The sequence below is a fragment of the Panicum virgatum genome, chromosome 6K, assembly GCF_016808335.1.
Source record: "Panicum virgatum strain AP13 chromosome 6K, P.virgatum_v5, whole genome shotgun sequence".
NCBI lineage: Eukaryota > Viridiplantae > Streptophyta > Magnoliopsida > Poales > Poaceae > Panicum > Panicum virgatum.
In genome coordinates, this window is record NC_053141.1 from 22,854,650 (window position 1) to 22,874,873 (window position 20,224).

Genomic DNA, 20,224 nt, shown 5'->3' on the forward strand with positions numbered 1-20,224 from the left:
TTCAACTCAAGATGACATGTAAATATTCGGAATTGCTTAAATCACGTCGTGCAGAAAACCAGTGATACAAAAACGCTCATAACTGGAGTACTGTACATGATATAAACTTGAAATTTTTACAGGAGATAGATTATTTCATGATCTACAACTTTGGTAGTCATCACAAAGTCAGATTTCCAGAGTAGGTTAGTCGAAAAATTCATTTACTCCTCCTCTGGTTTTTCTGTTTCACAGAAAACAGAGCTTCTGTAATTTGCGATTATCTCCTGCGATACTGATCCGATTGGGCTGAAATTTTGCGAGCATGTTCCCGATGAAATTTGGAACAACTTTGGTATTCAACTCAGGAGCTAAATCCGAAAGGAAAAGAGGATAAAAATTCGAACTAGCTGCTGCTTTCAGCTTTTCACAGATCACTGATAATTAACACTAGTAGCATTAGGGGTTCATTACATCCATCGTTCTCTCATTTCTACTTGGTCACTCCTAACATCAGTACTAAGGGGGTTACTCAACTCTAAGTTAGCCTAGTAGCAATGATCCAAAAGTAGGCTATACTAAGAGGAGTCTACAAAAGCTAAGAAACAGCGCCCCGGTCTACATGTTGACCGATGCCTCACTCGCCGCGGGAGTGTGAACCTCAACCGGTGCGGGCTGCGGCGCCTGGTCCTCGGAGTCCATCTCCGAAAAGCCCTCGATCTCCTGGGGCTCGTCCTCCTCGTCCACCTGCATCTCGTCGGGAGGTGCGTGAAGGGCATCCTGCGCGTGCTGTATCGCGTGGAGCTGCCCCTGGGCCTCGTCCAACTCAAGCTGCAGGTCGTGAAACTGGTCCTTCAGGAAGTTGATCGTAGCGTCACGATCCGACACAGTGTCCTGAAGCTCGTGAACCTGGCCGTGGAGCTGGACGATAAGAGTAGCCCTGCTCTCAAGCTCGGTACTAGCCTCCTAAAGCTGCCCATCTCTCAGCTGGACCGCCAGGTGCAGGGCCTGAGCGTGGTCCACCAACTGAGCGACGGCGTAACTCTGGTAAGTGTGAAGTCTGTAAAGACCGTCCAAGCACATCGCTGTCATCCGAAGTGCCCCGACCGGGTCAAGGGTAGCGACCACGTCCACGTGTGCCATCCGGTCGAGCCAAAGCGGGTCTGCCGGGTCAGGTGTAGGGAACAACCCGAACGCGGTCAGAACCACCTCCAGAGGGCGCAAAGAGCAAAAGGTGGTCATCACCCTCATGGAGGTAAGCTCCCAAGTGTCCAGCAGTTAGTGACCGACCATCTGAGTCACGATCGGCTCCCACCCGTTGAGTGGGTGCTGCGGAATCACCATCGTCACACTGCAGCGATGAACTCCGTCCTCCACAAACTCGTGGCCATCGTAAACCGGTGGCTGGAGGTAACCAGCTGCACTCAAAAGCTCCCAAAGACGACGGGGAAACCCGTCCCAGTGCAGGCAAGTGGAGTGCACGTGCCCCTACGCGTCAACGACCAACAGCTCTTCCATCTGTCCCAACAAAAGACCGATGGATCAGCTGATGGTAACAAGAACTACTAACTCTGGAACAGTGAAAGAAATGGCCAAAACTATACAGAACTTGCTTCAAAAATTCTCAAAAATTTACACAAGATCCCTCTGATATTAAGGAACGATTCATCTAGTCATCACTAATCTCAATTCGGAATCCATGGGGGTGATATGCTCAGGTATTCAGAGTGATGTCAACCAGGAAAACTGAGTGTCCAGAGAGGGTGTATTTTGACTATAACTCTCAACCCAGACGTCAAAAAAAATTCAAATTTTTATGGTAAGTTCATCACTTAGTTATCTACAACTTTCATGTTGAACGATTTTTAGTTTGAACAACTTATAAAGGTCGAAAAATTTCAGTTGTATAGACTGTTCAGAGTTAACAGTTTTACACAGGGTTGATCCAAAAATACAAATACCATGCTAGAAGGCTTCAAAAAAAATTTCAAATTTTTACAGAAGCTTGCTAACTTAGGAAACATCATTTAGTCTTACTACCCCAAGTCGATTTGAGTAACTTAACAGAAGGTTAAAATTCGTGGAAACCAGGTTGCAGACTTTCTGGATACTCCTTAGGATAGTGTTTTAGCTGCTTTGCTTGCGATTTCTCCAGAGATTTATTTGCTAACCTTTTAAGAATGAATGCAGAACCTATACGTCCTCACCAAGGAAAAATTGCCAAGTAACCTTGGTCTTACGCAATGACTTTGGTGGCATACATATTACGTATCTCACTATATAGCTACTCGATATAGCTAGATAGCCTATAATTCGATTTCGAGTTAGCGTACCTGCAGAAGATTAACAGTATATAAAATGAACCTTTCGTGCCAGCACTCACGAAAGCATTCCCATACATTACCGATCACTATAGAACCGGCATCCATACAATTACCGCCGTATGGACAACGTTAAGCATACGTTATCGACACAACGTATTGACTGAGTACCGTCTTTGACGGGGAATTGAATTCCAATTTCGAACCATTACTCCCCATATAATCAACCGAAGTTGGTATATGGGCAGCAGCTCAAGTAGGCCACTGCTTGAGCTCCAGCGTTCGGCTCGCATCACCAACGGGAAGGTCAGACTCCCTCAGCTGACTGAGTAAGCATACCTTCGTGGCGATGATGTAGTTGCAGAATTTAAATTACAGAATTTAATTACTGAAAGGTAATGTGCTGGGAGTTAGCCATACAAAAATAAGCCACCTGATTATACCCATAAGATCCCCTAGGGCTTTACGTCCTAGACTTGTCCTTGGAGATCCTAAACTCTTTCAAAAACTTTAGTAGTTTTGAAGTCAAGTTTTAAATTGTTGTTTTGAAAACCGAGGTTGCCATCTCTGGTAGACTGTCTGCGAGCTCTGATGCCAGCTGTGGCGGAACCACCCAAAACTACTGGGCCCGGGTGCACTGATCTTTGTTGCTAAGCAACTCTGACCCAATTTGGCACTCACCGGTAGTTCCTCGAGTGAAGCCTCGATAAAAGCCACGCTATTCCAGGATCAGCAGACAACACTCACACGAAGGTGAGCCCAGAGATTACAACACAAACCATTTCATACATCTCAGAGTGATTGCAGTGGAAAGAAAATTTATTACAAACCATGTTCAGAGTAGCAAAGTACTACGGAGTTCCAACTACTCAATTATTCAAGTCTCATGTTCAGCGGAAGCAGTAAAGATAACTAGCGAGATAACGTGACGCAACGGTAAAGCCCGTACGAATGCGTCACTCAGCGGGAGGGTGATTAGCACCAGCTGAAGGGCCATCCCACTCAACCGACCAACCCGGAGGCAGAGTACAAGGCCAAGTAAGACTTGCAAACAGATCTTCAAAGTTAGTACCTGAAAAATAGTGCCACAAGCAAGGCTGAGTATACTAATACTCAGCAAGACTGACCCGTCACCGGATATAACATAGTCCGATAACTAGACATGCAAGGCTTTTTGGGTTGGTGGGGTTTGTTTGCCAAAAATGCCGCTAAGTGTTGATCCCTACTTCAGGTTTTACTTAGCCAGATTCTAGTGGGATTAACCATTCTAAATTTGCAACTAACTCTACTCAAACATGGTAGAGCAATCATTTAATCAACCAGCAGTATTATCATCATCATGTTCCACTTGTTACTCTATGTGACCGAAATCATTAAGCAATCTCATGCCGTGAGAGGCGGACGATTCCGAATCGAATTTCAACCTGGCCAGGGGAACCTAGACCACACGCATGGGGATCGACTTCGCTCCCGCCCACGCTACTTTTCCCCTTTCTTTCCAGTCCGTGGATCCGGCACACCCTCCCCGACTACAGAGTCCGACCACTCTGCACCCGTACGTCGCGACAAAATATAAATCCTACTTCTACCAGGAGGATGCGAGATCGTTCCACTCGCCGGTCCAATCAGGTACTTCAGCTTACCGATTACCATATTTCTCGGTATGTGGCTAGTACTTTCAAACGCTTAACGAAATGAGCCACACACCGCGGCCTTAGCCATTTTTGACTATACCAGCGGGGTATCACAACTACACAACCCCGCCCGTTGTCCTTACATTTCAACAGGAATTAAAGTCAGTACAATTCCTATTTGCTCGCGAGAGGCAGGAAACCACTCGACTTCTACCGTACCTATTTAGCATGGCAACTAGTCGATAAAAAGATCCGGTATCAAACATAGGTTCCTATGGATCATGCACCTAGGGTTTTCGATCAACGCCTAAAAAACTTAGATGCAGAAAACCAACTATTACCATACATTAATAAATAGATAGCAGAATGATAATTCGGAAAAATAGTGGGATTATGCTCCGGGGCTTGCCTTCTTGGGCACTGTCAGGCAGAAAAGCCTCTGGGGCTTGGCCCAGGTCTTGAGACAAGTTAGTACAGTTCAGATTAACCTCCTGCTCCGCACAAGAGTCCGCGGGCACCAATTCGTAGTCACCGTCCGCGAGATTAACCGTTTCTAGATGCAATGCAAGATCATGAGTTATTCATGGATAACAATTTCTTTCCTTCACGATAAAGTTGTAGTCCAACAAAAGTTACTTAAGTGATGATTTTAACAGTTTATTTCATGGGCAGTCATTTATAGAGTAGTAAACCTAACTACGTTTCTTCATGAATGAGTGGGGGTTTTAGTTTTCATTTTTAATTTCAACACATGGCATGCTTTCATTCTTTCTTAACAACACAACTACTAAAGAGCTAGTGATGAAACACTAAAATAACTCAGATCCAAACTTGAACATTCATGGTATAAATTCAGCATCTACCATAGAGCAAAAACTATAACTATTCATGCAAATGGATTACTCTAGTTGCTTCATTTTTTGTACAGAATGTTCAACATGGGTTCTGGTGCTACAAATTTTATGGGAGCAACTTCATAGCATATAATCAGCACTGAAATTTTTCCAGATTTTATTCACTTATATAACTGAGGTGACAAAAAGAACAAAAACAGCAAGCTTTTAACTAAGATTAATTCTACAGAGAGTTTTACTAGGGATATGGCTTTCAAATTTTTACTAGAGACTATTCATGAGTTAAACATACTCCAGAAAATTTTTCAAGATTTAACTCACTATGATAAATTAGTTATTCTGTGAAATTAGCATGAGTTTGCATAAATTTCTCAAGGTGCATTTAACCAGTATTGCATATGAACTTTTTACTACAGGTAGAGAATACTCTAAACAAGATCATGCCCAAAAATAATGATCAGCAACATTGTAGATTACTCAGAACAAAAATGGTAAATCTAGCCCTAAGATGCTAAGCATGATTATTCGACAAAGAAAAACTCAGTAACTGGAGCTCAAAATTTTTAGACAATAACACAGAGCTAAAAAAAGACTCCAGAAATAAATATAGATTTTTATGAGCATAAGAACTATATATGAGGGATTAAGTTGATTAAACACGCATAAATCATGGTATATAGAAAATGATCTCTAATAAATCTGAAATTTAGGTATTAATAGTGTTTTAGTTTTACATGCACGCAGTAAAAATTCCAGAGCAAGTTCATGTGCATATTTTCCAGAATTAAATCGAGAAAGCTAACAACAGATTAGAGAATCTTTATTGTTCCAACATGATAACTATTTTGGTTTGGTGCCATCTTTTTACTGTGATCTTAAAATTCCATTAGTGATAACATATCCAAAAATCAAGGTCATTTGATGAGCAGAACTTCATGAACATGCATAAGGTGGGTTTCTTATTCTTTTTCTTAGATTAAAATCGGTTGAGTTTCTGCAGATGTGAATGTTACAAAATTCGTAGATTTTGTTACAAGGAATCCATATCAGTTGAGTTTGCATTTTTTCGATTTTTCTTTGATTTGTTTCGCATTTTAGAAATTCACTGGTATACACTGGAAAACTTGCAGAAACACCCTTGAACGAAACAAGAAATTACAACCGGGTCCTTCGCCGGCCTTCTCCGCCGTGGCATCTTGTCGGTGGTGTTCTGCGGTGCAGGGCTTACCGGGGCTGCCATGGGGAGGCGCGTGGGAGAGAAGGGATCGAGGAACACCTACCCTGGTCGACGTTCGAGCGTTTGGTGCACGGGTTCGAGCTCGTCGGCGTCAATGGCGGGTCGGTTGTTCGATTTGCCGGCGCTGGGGGTGAAGGAGGGCTCGGGGTAGGGGAACAGGGTGCGCACGAGCACCGCGTGAGCTCGAGGAAGCTTCTGGGGTAGCTGTCGTGCTCGGTCTTCTTCGGAGCTGGCCGGTCCGCGGTGAGCCTGAGCTCGCCGGCGGCGGCGCAAAAGGGGAACAGCGTCGGGAGGAGGTTTGGGTTCGATTCCACGCGCGTGGAGCGTAACTAGGAGGTGGCGAAGCTATTGCGGTGGTCGGAGGGGGCAATGTGGGGCTGGGCTAGCCGGTCCGCAAGAGCTGGATCTCGGCGGCCATGGCGGAGCGGCGGGAGGAGGAAGAAGGGGAAGAAGGGGCGCGACTGTGGAGTTCTGGGGGTCTTTATAGGCCAAGAAGCTCCTGGGTGAGGAATGTAGTGACTGGGGGCGGTCGATTCGGCCCTGGGCGACTTGACGGCGAGCGGGCGGAGGAGGCAGCGGCGCTGCGCCGGCCGGGGGTGTCGTGGCGGCTCGAGAAGGGGTCTGGGACGCGTGTGCGCGTGAGGAGGTGCCAAGGGGCGGGCCAGGTGGCGCTAAATGGTTTCCCTGGGTCCATTTGGCCATGGGCGCGCGGTGGACGAAGTCCACCGGCGGCGTACGGTGGGCGGCGCGAACAGAGCAGGCCGGGGGAGAGAGAGATGGAGATAAGGGCATATTTGTGATTTCTGAAAATCCAGGGACCCCTCGGTAAACCGAAATTATCTCCTAATTGGAGGGCTCAAATGGAAAAGTGTTGAATACCATTTTTGCATAACTTTTCAAGATCTACAACTTTTGTGTTATGCAAATTTTCATTTGAAACTCACATTTTGAACTATTGGTACATTTGCATATTTGCACAAAAGGACTTTAGTTTTATTCAGTTTTTGACTTGATTTTGGTTGAAGTTCAATTGAGCACATGTCAATTGAAACACCTCTCATGAGCCAACTAAAATTTGGTGGACATTTTTGAAATAATTTTTGAGTAACTTTTCACTCCTTTTTCTTTTTCCTTTAATTCCTTTTGTATGATTTGTCTTTTATTTGACCCCTTTCTCTTTGAATTAATTTCTCAAAATTTTCCTTTAACTTTCACTAAGGTACATTGATTGTATTTAAATGTACTGACACCTGAGGTGTCACAAATATGTCTTGAATTTTGCTGGGGTCCACAGAAATACCCGCCTCGGAGATAATATGGCCCAAGAATTGAACCTCCTTGAGCCAGAAATCACATTTGCTGAAAGCATATAACTTATGCTCTCTGAGACGCTGGAGAATAATGCGAAGGTGCTCAGCATGTTCTTCTTCATTCTTGGAATATATAAGAATGTCGTCAATGAAAACCACGATAAACTTATCCAGCTCGGCATGAATACCGAGTTCATGAGATACATGAAATGTGCCGGACCGTTTGTTAACCCGAAGGACATCACCAGATATTCATAAAGTCCATATCTGGTAGAGAAAGTCGTCTTAGGAATATCTTCGGCTCGGATTTTGATCTGATGATAACCCGAGCGGAGATCAATCTTGGAAAACACTTTGGCCCCGAATAGCTGATCAAACAAAATATCAATCCGGGGAAGTGGATATTTATTCTTGATTGCGACGGCATTCAGAAGTCTATAGTCCACACACAACCTGATGCTTTGATCCTTCTTTTTAACAAAAAGTGTTGGACAGCCCCAGGGCGAAGTGCTAGGACGAATATAGCCTTTGTCGAGCAGCTCTTGCAATTGCTTCTTTAATTCCACCAGTTCATTGGGTGGCATCCGATAAGGTCTTCGGGAAATGGGTGCCGTTCCCGGTTGCAATTCAATTGCAAACTCAACATTGCGATCCGGTGGCATCCCGGGTAAATCCTCCGGAAAAACATCCGGGTACTCACACACCACTGGTATGTCAGCCAAAGTCTTGCCCTCGGTGTAACTCACAGTTGGAGAAATTAACTCATGGTCCCTTAGAGATAGGGTCATAGAACCATGGAGATGAGAATTTATATGCACAGAATATGACAAAGTGTCCAGAAGAATCCCATGAAATTTCATCCAATTCATACCAAGGATAATATCCACCTTCTGTGTTGGTAACACAATTAAATGAGTGACAAAATTTTTTCCTTGAAGCCGTAAAGGCACTTGCTTGACCGTTTGGCTTGTTAGTAATTGCCCTCCAGGTGAATGAATACTATAGGGAACCGACATATGTTCTACTTCCAGCCCAAGTCTAACTGCACACTCTTTGCTAATGAAAGTATGAGACGCCCCAAAAACAAATAATACTGTGACAGCGTGATCGTTAACTGAGAACGTACCCGTCATCACTGGAGCTCCCTCAGGAATACCCTCGAGGGTGGTGTAGTGCACTTGCCCCGGTTTGAAATGAGCCACATTCTGCTTCTGGCTCTGCTGACCGGATTGCTGGGCCTGCTTTGGTGGCATCGAACAGTTCCGGGCAAAGTGCCCCCGGCTGCCCACAGTTGTAGCATGGAAACAAATTGGGGCGCATCCCCGGCTGCTGCACCCAGACCTTCTGCTCATTCTGCTGAGGGGCAGGAGGCCTGATTGTCCCCTGTGGCTGAGTGTACTGAGGGGGCCTGTATCCCCACTGCTGCGGTGGCTGGTGCTGAAAGGGGGCACGCTGTGGGCTCGACTGCACCAGGAGGAGCCTCTGAGGAGCACTACTAGAAGACCCCACTGCCGGTGACTTTCTCTTCTTTTCTGCTTTGTGAGCTAGGTGGGCGTCCTCCTGAACGATAGCCCCATTGACTAGCTCACTAAAAGTGTTGAATTTAAACATCGCCAGGCGATCCTGGAGCTTACTGCTAAGCCCCTGCCTGAAACACGCCTGTTTCTTCTCATCCGTGTCCATGTGGTACCCAGCGTACTGTGAGAGTGTGTTGAAATTCTGGGCATATTGCATCACACTGTTGTTGCCCTGCTTTAGGGCTAAGAACTCCATGAGCTTCCTCCTGATCACTCCCGCTGGAATGTGATGCGCCCTGAATGCTTCCTTAAACTGGGCCCAGGTGAACCGAGCGCCCTCGGGGAACATGGCCATGTGATTGCCCCACCAAGTGCGTGCGCGACCCCTGAGCTGCAGGGCTGCAAATCCTGCCTTGTCCCCATCATTGTACGGGTGCAGAGTGAACTTGGACTCGATGGTTCGGAGCCAGCTATCTGCTTCCAGTGGCTCATCCGCCTTATGGAAGAGCGGTGGCTGGGTGTTCAGAAACTGCTCATACCCAGGGACAGCTGGCTGGTGGTGATGCTCATGCCGCTGCGCTCTGCCTTGCTCAACAATCTCCCGGAGGAGTGCCGTCTGCTCGTCGCGTCCGGTGAGCATGGCCGCAATGGCCTGGGCCAAATCAGGAGGGTTCGGGGGTGCTGCCATTCTGCATTTAACCATGACAAGAATAGTTCCATCATCCGGGTTAATTAAAACAATCCTGATAGTAACTAATCTTTCAATACATGACACATTGCAGAATGTATAGCTTTAAAAACAATTTAGTGTAATACTTGCAGGCGGGGCCAGGCGGTTCGATCGGCTCAACCAGTCGGTCTGACCGATCTGCCCTGGTCCAGCCGAAAAACGTAAGGCGGACCGTCCGCTTAGCATCTGCGGACCGTCCGCTTTACAAAATGTCAACCCAACTCAGTTTCGAATGGTTCTATGTAATTTTTCCTTAATGGATGATAGACCGTCCGCGTGTCATGACCGGACTATCCGCGCAACACATTTGAACTGCCAGACAGTGCTCTCTGGTTCGACAGACACGCTTTCACAAACATTCGCGTCGCGCCAATAAAATCTTACGACCCGAACGTCACCTACAAAGGTCCTTAAGACCTTAAACTCACACCCCCATCAACTTCTACGGAAAAATCTCAAAAACACTATAACATGAGATGCATGCTCGCCCTACGTTCTTTCTAACAAAACTTTTTTATACTTTTGAAAAACTTTGAAATTAGTCATGCCCGTATCACCCTCGGTGCATTTCGGCTCTGATACCAGCTGTGATATCACCGCCAAATTAAAACTCTAATTAAGCGTAATGGCCGTCATTTGAATACATCGGGCGCATTAGCTTAACTGCTTCATTTGGCGATCCTTTCTCAACCCATGTCCCGATCGAAACAACACCGATAGTCCCACACGAAGGTGAGCGCAGATGGTACAAACACGACAAAAATTTGAAAATACAGCAAATATTCATAAGACTTAATCTTAAGTTTTACAAACCAAGTTTGAATAAATACATAATTTACAAACTTTGCATTACTGAAATCCGGGTTCAACTAGAGGAACGGGGCCTACAACTACCAAAAGTATACCCTAGGGAGATCCCTAACTAAACGTCTGGCTCCACAACCTCCCATCCCTCTGCATCCCGGTGGATGAACTTAGCGCAGTAGGGACAGAAGTCTACGTCTGCGTGTCCTGCAGTAATGTTTCAACAAAAGCCCTCAGCAACTAATACTCAGCAAGACTTACCCGACCAGTGGGTATAACTTAGCCCACATATCTAGACTTGCAAAGCTTTTGGCTGGTGGTTAGTTTTGCGGAAAAGCGACTAAAGTGAATCCTTATTTCCATATTTTTAGCTCATGATTCTATATATCTTGACCATCATCTAAATTTGGCATATCTAGAGCAAACAGGGTAAAGCATATAATATCATTCCAAGTGAATATAACCATATGTCATACATACTCCCACTCGATACTACGATGTGACGCAGTGATCAAGGTGCCCATGTTCGAGAGCGACTGACGGCGAATCGATTCGATTTAACCTTGCAAGGTGGACCTAACCAACACGGCACGCGTATGCCTCGTCAGACCACACGCACCAACCCTTCCCCTTCCCGCCTCGAATTACAGAACCGCCCCACCTACATATAGTCAGCCGAGCTCAACGAGAGACCACCAAAAGTAAACATATGCATCCCATTTCTCCGCGACTACTCGACTCGCCCTAAGGGGTGGTGATGAAGTTCTGTACTTTCGAAGCGAAACAGTACTAGGCTTACCGGTTTCAACTACCTCCTACTCCCCGGCATGCGGTTAGTATAGTTCAAACATGATCAGCAGGGCCGACAACGGCTCGGTCCTTAACCGACACAGGCGGAACTACACCTCTCCCGCCCGGTCTCAGATTCTATTCTTTCTTTCATTCTAAGACTTCCATCCCAAGATGAGTAACTCATATATGGAAACATAATAAACAACCTATATCTCGCGAGTAACCAAAAATTACTCGACTTCTACTGAACCCTATTTAGCATAGCATATCTATCGTCCTATACATACTAGTATAACTCAAGAAAACATAAGGTTCATGCCACTAGGGTTTCAAACAACTCCTAACCATAATGCACAAATAATAAATACATATCTAGGTGTTAAAATTTGAATTAATAGGATGTGCACCGAGGCTTGCCTTCAGTCTGCTGCTCAGAGCTAGGGTTAGATGGGCCCTGGGCCGGGTTCTCACGCCTCTCCTCCTGGGCTTGCTCCGGCTGCTCCTGCGGTGCCGCAATCACCTCGAACACGACGTCCTCAACGGCGGATGCTACACGAATGCATATGAAATAATTGAGTGCAGCTCAATGATGCAACTATTATACTTCAACTGGAATGCCCTGCGGACTGTCTGCGCCCAAGTGGCGGACCGTCCGCAGTACAACTCTGCCGACCCACCTAATCCAACTACCTCTCTGGACAAATCTCAATCTATACGGCGGACCGTCCGCTCCAACATCGCGGACTGTTCGCAGTTTAACTCTGCAATACCACCAGTGGCAACAAACGCCTCTGGACAAAATTTTAATCTCTACTGCGGACCGTCCGGCCCTCCTTGGCGGACCGTCCGCAGTTCACTCTGCCAATTCCACCAGAAACGATAATGTCCCTGGACAAACTTCTAGACTATACGACGGACTGTCCGCTCTCCAATAGCGGACCGTCCGCAGTTAAACCCTGCGAAACCCATCAGAGACAACATCGTCTCTGGACAATTTTTTATCTCTACGGCGGACTGTCTGCTCTCCAATAGTGGACCATCCGCAATTCAATCCTACGAAAACACCAGAGATAACATCGTCTCTGGACAACTTCTAACTTGACCGGCGGACTGTCCGGCCCTCCTAGGCGCACCGTCCGCGACTCACTTTTGTAGACCACCCGACTGGCGGCAGTAAGCACGGCGGCGGCGACGGCGGTTCACCGGTGCCAGCGGCGCACAACGGGAGGGGGAAAGAGGCTAGGAGGCACAAGTGACTCACCACGAATCTATTCCCGCGGTCAGTTCGGGCGGAGGACGACCGGAGAGGCAGATCGATGGTGGAGCAAAGCTCCAAGAGGCTCCAATGGTGACCGGTGGTGGTTGGAGCGATTCTGGCCGGGAAGAAGCCGGGCTGGGGGTTGGGGACGGTGGAGGAGGTGCTGGGGAAGGTGCTCGCGCGAGGAATCGAAGTATGTTGGACGGAGGAGGGAGATCGACGGAAGGGGGCGACAGCGGCGCGAGCGGATGAGCTGCGCTCGTCTCTGGGCGAGGTGGGAATGAGGAAGGAGGAGATGATGACCGGGCCCACATCCAGCTAAATATCTGTGCGTTACTCTGGCGGACCGTCCGCCGATTCCTAGCGGACCGTCCGTGGTTTTCCTGGGTGTTACAAAGACGGAGGTCGGCGTGAAGAACTCACCGTCCATCGCTCGCTTCTCCTTCTGCGGTCCCAGCGGGATGCTGCCATCCGTGATGAAGCCGGACATCGCCCACCGGGGGTCGACATCTTGGCCGTGTTCCCCGAGTACGTCAGCCCGACGGAGCTCGCATCCGACAAGCGGCGGTTGGAGTACGCAATCCTGTCCGGCACGTCCATGTCGTGCCCGCACAGCTCCGGCGTCATCGGCCTCCTCAAGGCGGCGCGCCCGGAGTGGAGCCCCGCCGCGATGCGTTCCGCAATCATGACCACCGCGCGCACCCAGGACAACATCGGAGCGCCGATGCGCGACCACGACAGCAAGGAGGCCAACACGTTCGCCTACGGCGCCGGCAACGTGCACACCAACCGCGCCGTCGACCCGGGCCTCGTGTACGATGCCACGCCCGAGGACTACTTCGCCGTCCTCTGCTCCATGGGGTTCGGCACGGTGGACATGAAGTGGCTGAGTGCCGGCAAGTTCGCCTGCCCGGATAAGGCGTCGCCGATGGAGGACCTCAACTACCCGTCCATCATGGTGCCGGCGCTACGTGGCTCGCAGACGGTGGCGCGCCGGCTGAGGAATGTGGGCCGGCCGGCCAGGTACGTCGCGTCATGGCGCGCGCCGATCAGGGTCGCCATGGAGGTGAAGCCGACGGTGCTAGAGTTCAGCAAGATTGGCGAGGAGAAGACGTTCAACGTGATGGTGACGTCGCAGAAGGACAAGGTCAGGATAGGCTACATGTTCGGGAAGCTCGTCTGGACGGACGGGACCCACTATGTCAGAAGTCCCGTTGCGGTCAACGCCTTGGCGTGAGGCTAGCTCCCAGATTCGTGCTGTGAGCGGAAGGGTGCGTGAGTTTGTGATAGATAAGAGTTTTCTTTTTTTCGTTTGGTGAGAATGAAATGATATAGGCATAGGTATCTTTGATTGTCATTAATAATAATATTGGATAATTGGAACTTGAATGCAATGAAAGTTATGGAAGAAGTATTTTTTTATCTAGAGAAATTCTCAATCTATACTATAAATCTATCTATCTATCTATCTATCTATATCTATCTATCTATATCTATACTTCTATACTATAAAAGTTGAAACTTTGTAATACAATTCTCACCAAAATTAACTCCACCCACCCCCTCACAAAACAACTCTTCAAAGCCCACATGTAAGGCCAATTGTTTGACAGCACCTGGGTGGACCGAAAAAATGGAGAGAAGGAAAATGTTTCTGCCCAAACTGAAATTTTTTTTTGTCACCGCCCCTTTCTTTACCAGCCCACACATACCCGCGTGCTCATTGGCTCCTCCAGCGCCTGTTTCGGCAGCCTCCCGCGCATGTTCTGATGGATCGAAAGGAATCAAATCAGTTGCGTATGCATGTTACCATGTTTAACTAGCCACACGACGCATGCAAATCAGCCACACGCATGTTTCCATGTTTGACTAAGTTTCCATCCAGGAGTCAAGCAGGGAGTCAAGTTTCCATCCAGGAGAGCCGTCGCGACCTGCTCATCCAGGAGCCAGAAGCCGTCGCGTCCTGCTCATCACCCCTCTCTCGAGCACCGTCGCCAGGAGTCGTCGCGGCCTGTTGCACCTTGCGTCCTGCCGACAGCGCTCCGTCCGACGACGACGTCCCCTTCGACGCGGCTGCCTCCGACGCCGACGGCCCTCGATCCTCCCTGCACATCGCCCCCTCTCCCGAGCGCCACGACGAGGAGCCGTCGCACGAGGTTCCTACGCCTTGCATCCTGCCTACGGCGCCGCCTCCGACGACGCGTCCTCCCGACAGAGCAGCACACGCAACCAGTCCGACGACGACGCTCACTTCGATGCGGCTACCTCCGACGCCGCTGCCTGCTCTCCGCACGGCCGCAGCACGCCGTAGCTGCTCCCCAGGCTGTGTTGCTCCGTGTTCGCTCATCTGGAACCGCAGCCGCTTCATGGTGAGGCAAGCGACAAGGCACACTACGAGTCTGCAGTGAGGTATGTGATGTTGGAGTAATGGGCTTGGCCCATTTATTCTAAAGCATTAAAAGAATTTAAAGCCCACTATTAATGTTAGGGAATCAATGCTTAATTCCGTACCGGGAATTTAGGAGGATCTCAACCGACTTAAAAGGTGGACTTCGTGTACACCACTTGTGAAGCCGGTAAGAGGAGGACGGTGAACCACACGCGCGCGCTCGCTCGCCTCGCCGGGCCGGGCCGGGCCGAGGCGCGGGCGGTGCGCGTGCGCGGCCGGACGTGACGTGCAGGTGCGGTGCGGTGTGATGGCTATTTTGCCGTTGACAGCAATTAATCGTGCGATTAAACGTGCAATTAAATCTGTAATTAATGGCCATAATCGCGTCACCTAAATGACTCTGATGGTGTCCAGGTTCAACGATCCTGAGCACCTGAGTCACTATATAAGGAGCACCTGAGTCACTATATAAGGAGTGACATTCCCCTCATCCATTCTGCACCAGAGCACTGAGGCAACTCGGCTCCTCTCTTCTCCCTCTCCAGTTGCAACAACTGAGTTCCCCAACGCTAGTTTCTGCGCGCACAGAATTAGCGTGAGCAGGCCTCCGAAACCTTGCTCGCCTTGAGATCCTGCACGGGATAGGCGGGCAATCAGGTTTTTGGGTAACGCTTTAGCGTGACTGCTCAAAAATACTAAGGCTTTGCCCGATTGAACGACTACTTCCTGGTGGACGAGCCGAACGACTACGTCGACTACATCTTGGTGACCGTTCGCGGGACTGCACTGCGAACTTCTTCCTGCACCGATTTAGTTCGACTACTTCGACTGAGGCCAACCGAGTAGATGTCTACTCCAGTTGGTAACAGCGCAGCCAATGCCTCCGGCAACGGCCCCGCTTTAGGGTACTCCCTGAAACTTTGGTTATTTATATTGTTTATGCTTATATGTGTGATAAATATAAACATGTTCACATGTTTTATTTTACTCTTTAAAGTCATAGAAATATTGCTAGTTTATACATTTAATTTTGGAATTAAAATATACCGAAAATTGCCTAGATATCTAACATGTGAGCCATCCAATGATCTTAACCGGCGAAGCTCCTAACGCTAGCTAGCTATTACGTACGTGTACATATTGAACTGTTGCTTGCAGCAGGTTGCGCAGTTCCTGGTCGTGGTCGCTATCCTTGCCACCGGCCGGCGCCGGAACAGACCACAGCAATCTAGGACTTCCATGGCATACGACCAAGGCGCCGGCCGCGACCACGGCGATCTCACCGGTAGTCAGGGGCGAATCCAGGAATGAGGAACAGGGGGGCTGGTGACCTTCTTCTACCTTGAGCTCCTCCCTTCCTTCATCAATGGCGCTAAAATTTTTAGAGGGGGCTGTGGGGGATCCACGGTTTGCAAGGCAGTAGGGGGGGGCTCCAGCCCCCCTAGCCCCCCATGTAAATCCGCCACTGCCGGTAGTGATCGCTTATAGCTTGACCACGGCTCACCACTGGCCCCGATGGATCAACGTCTTCCGCTTGGAGATACAACGAGCGTACCTTGTGTTCGTTCTAATAATAAAAGGGCAAGAGTTCATGAAGACGGTGAGTGCCACGACATTCTCTGATGACGCATTCTGTTTGCAAATTTCTAATAAAAAAATATGCGTGTGGACTCTTCCGCAGATGATGAACTAATAAACATAAGGCGTAAAAAAGCTAGAGATCACTATGCAAATGTGTCATTAGATAAGAAGGCAGAACTTAATGCAAGGAAAAGAGAAAACTATCATCGAAGGAAGGCGGAGAAGCAATCAGGAGGTTCGTTTAAAAAATCATGGTTGTTCAAATAGGCATGTTTGTTCAAGAAAGAAAATAGATAAAGATAATTTATGAAAGGTTGACGTTGCACCGTTAACTGGCGCACCCCAGTTGACAGTGTTGCATGTAGATGGAGCTGCAGGTTTAACAGACACACCCCATATAGCAGCCATGCATGTCGCTGGAGATGCAGGTTTGAATCTACTACATTTTTGCAATAGTAAATAAATTATTGTCATGATTTTATTCATTCCTTTTTCATGGTGTTAGAATTCACAAACGCACCACTATCGGCAGTGTTGCATGTGGATGGACCTGCAGGTTTGGACATTGCACCATTAACAACTGCAACCCAGTCGGCAGTGTTGCATGTGGATGGATCTGCAGGTTTGGACGTTGCACCATTAACAGGTGCAACCCAGTCGGCAGTGTTGCATGTGGATGGATCTGCAAGTTTGGACGTTGCACAATTAATAGGTGCACCCCATTCGGCAGTGTTGCATGTGGATGGAGCTGCAAATTTGACGGCCACACCCCATATAGCAGCCATGCATGTTGCTGGAGGTGCAGGTTTGAATTTTCTACGTTTTTTTGCTATAAATATAAATAAATATATATTATATTGTCAAGATTTAATTCATTCATTTGTCATGGTGTTAGGATTCACAAACATGCCACTTTCGGCAGTGTTGCATGTGGATGGATCTGCAGGTTTGCACATTTTTTGTTGGTCTATAGTGTAGGTTGATGGTCTACATTTAAGTTTTAATTTTGGGTTGCAGATTTAATACAGGGTGCTAGGGCAACTCAACATAAACATAACATGTCCATTGATCACCATGAGACTGGTTTGTTAAAACACAATACACCCCAATTGAATGTGGGACTGGAAATTGTTCTCAAGTTATTTACTGGTGTGCAGATGTCCAATTGGATATTAGTGTAAATGATTCTGATGACTGGCTTCCTCGCAATCTATATATTCTATATAGATGCAACCCACTAAGTGTCATAATTGCATTTCTCTCAATCCTTGTGCTGCCACGTCATCAATCCACTAAGTGCCATGTTGCTATGTCATCAACCCACTAAGTGTCATAATTTCTATTTCTCTCAGTCATGTTTTTCAATATGTTGCGGTTCATCAAAAGTATAAATAAAGAAGAAGCCCAACAGTCAAATTTTTTATTTATCAATTAAATATTACTCTATGCAACATACATATGTTAAATCCCCTCCCTTTATTTTCTTTTATTATTGTCTCATGAACATTATTTTCATTTATCAATTAAATATTAGTCTATCTAATATTAATAAATAAATCCACATTTGTTTCAAAAAAAACAATTAGTCTCCTATGATATTTCTGTCTTCTAAAATTGATGCATCCCACTAGGAAACGTTAACAAAAAGAAAAACAATTAGTCGCCTATTGTATTTCTGTCTTCTAAGATTGATGCATCACACTAGAAAATGTTAATTTATATTTCTCTCAATCCCCATTGAGCCACCAACAATGGAAGAAGCACTCCTTCATCCACCTTACTATGTCTCTTCATTTCTCTCATGTTTGTAACTTGATCATCCAAGCTATCATTTCCTTAAGTCTCTCTATCTAACAATACACTACCACTACCACCCCTTCCACTTCTCATGTCTCTTCATTTCTCTCATGTTTGTAACTTGATCATCCAAGCTATCATTTTCTTAAGTCTCTCTATCTAACAATACACTACCACTACCACCCCTTCCACTTCTCATGATCTGTAGAACCCAACGCTTTATATATTTTGCTTAGTTGAAGCCATCGTAGCGTTACACACACTCTCGACTCCATTATTCCATTCGGTTCTGGTAGCTCCTTGCCTTCCCCAGCTGTTTTGCTACTCTTAAATTTTGTCTTGCATCACTGTGGCATGCAGGAATAGCACCGTGAAGGATTGTTCCAGGTCTCTTCTCTTCAATGTTACACATTCATTCATTATGTTCTGATATTGATAATATGTTTGGTTCCTCCTTAATATTTTACTGTTTGATACAACTATATTTGTACAACTATATTTCTAATTATCAACATTTCACACACAATTGCATTCCTCACATTTCATTTTAAAAAAATATTTGCATAAATTTCGCTTAGCCAAAGAGTCGATACAAAGTCGAATCACTTCACGAAATGATGCAGACTTTTTCCATTTTCTCCTAGAATAAAATTAAAGCGATCTTACCATACCAATTACGATTCCTCTTTTTATCAGTTTCATCAACTTGAATTTTTTATATGTACTTCAATTTTAGTATTTAAGCATATCTTATATACAACTATGACATATATCTCCAATGCTAAAATTGACTACAACTTCATATCTCCATTTTTTCAATACACTCAACTTCAACATTTTTGTCCACAAATCCCGCAGCAACGCGCGGGGTATTCAACTAGTTATTCGTATACAAGGAACATGAGCATCAGCAGTAAAACTCCTATGGCCAACCCAAATGCGGCAGAAGCGGGTATTACTAATTCATTATCTGTGTCTACAAGTTGCATTTCCTGCAATCTTTTTATTTAGTTTTATAGGTTTGTTTTTTGTGGTAACAACAGATGAAGCTGGTGTGGCATCTGCTGTTAGTATTCAGGAGAAAAATAGGGAAAAACAGAGAATTAGATTCGCAACAATGTCTATTGAAAAAAAGGCCGAAAGGAATGCCAAAAAAAGGAAGCATACCATCGTACTACCAGACAAGGTCTGTCAATATTATATGATTGAATATATTGATATTTAGATTTAGATATTTGGTTCTGAATTTGATTATGAGTTAATGTATTGTGGTTGATGCAGATCTGCACTTTCAATCACCACTCATCGGCACAGACATTTCTTGTTTTACTCAAGGGTGTCACTACAAGAAATGTGGTGATCTATGACGAATTTTCAATGACATTATTAAAAAGCGTCACAATCTCACACAATTTATGATGATTTTTTAATTTTCATCATGGATTTGAAGGTATAGATCCTAGGCCCAAAACTTTGTGACGTTTTATTGATTTCGTCACAATCCGGCCCACAAAACAATGACGTTTCAACATATATAGCACAAAAATTGTCGTAGTCCCTTTTGGCATATATTTATGAATTATGGAACACAATTTTATATACTAGAAAAAATAAAAAAAATAGGGAGCCTGCAAGAGAATTGAACTTGCAACCATCAAGACAAGATTCTTGTGCAATTACCATTAAGCTACATATCATTTGGCAAATATCTTTTAGTCCTCAGCATTTTTATACAAATTACTTCTCTTGATTGGATAGCCCGGTCACCACCCCAGTCAGCAGCAAGGCTAGGTCACCAGCCAAGTTGGCAACCCACCTCACCAGCCCAGCAGCCCCCACCGCAACCATTAATTAAAAAAATGCTTCGCGTGGAGTGGTGGGGATCGAACTCACGACCCTAAGCAAAGGCAATCGGGATTCCCTACACTGTTTCCGTGACTTTTGAGCCTCTGTGGGCTGTCCGCTCTGAGATGGATGCAGTCGCCGTCTTGTAACTTTTGAGTATAGGTGGCCAAACGGGC

At 46.3% G+C, this 20,224-nt stretch overlaps 1 pseudogene; it reads left to right on the forward strand.

Moving 5' to 3' along the window:
• LOC120713336 overlaps positions 1 to 13,673 on the forward strand; it is a 29,728-nt pseudogene extending 16,055 nt beyond the window's left edge.
• Positions 13,674 to 20,224: the final 6,551 nt, after the last annotated feature.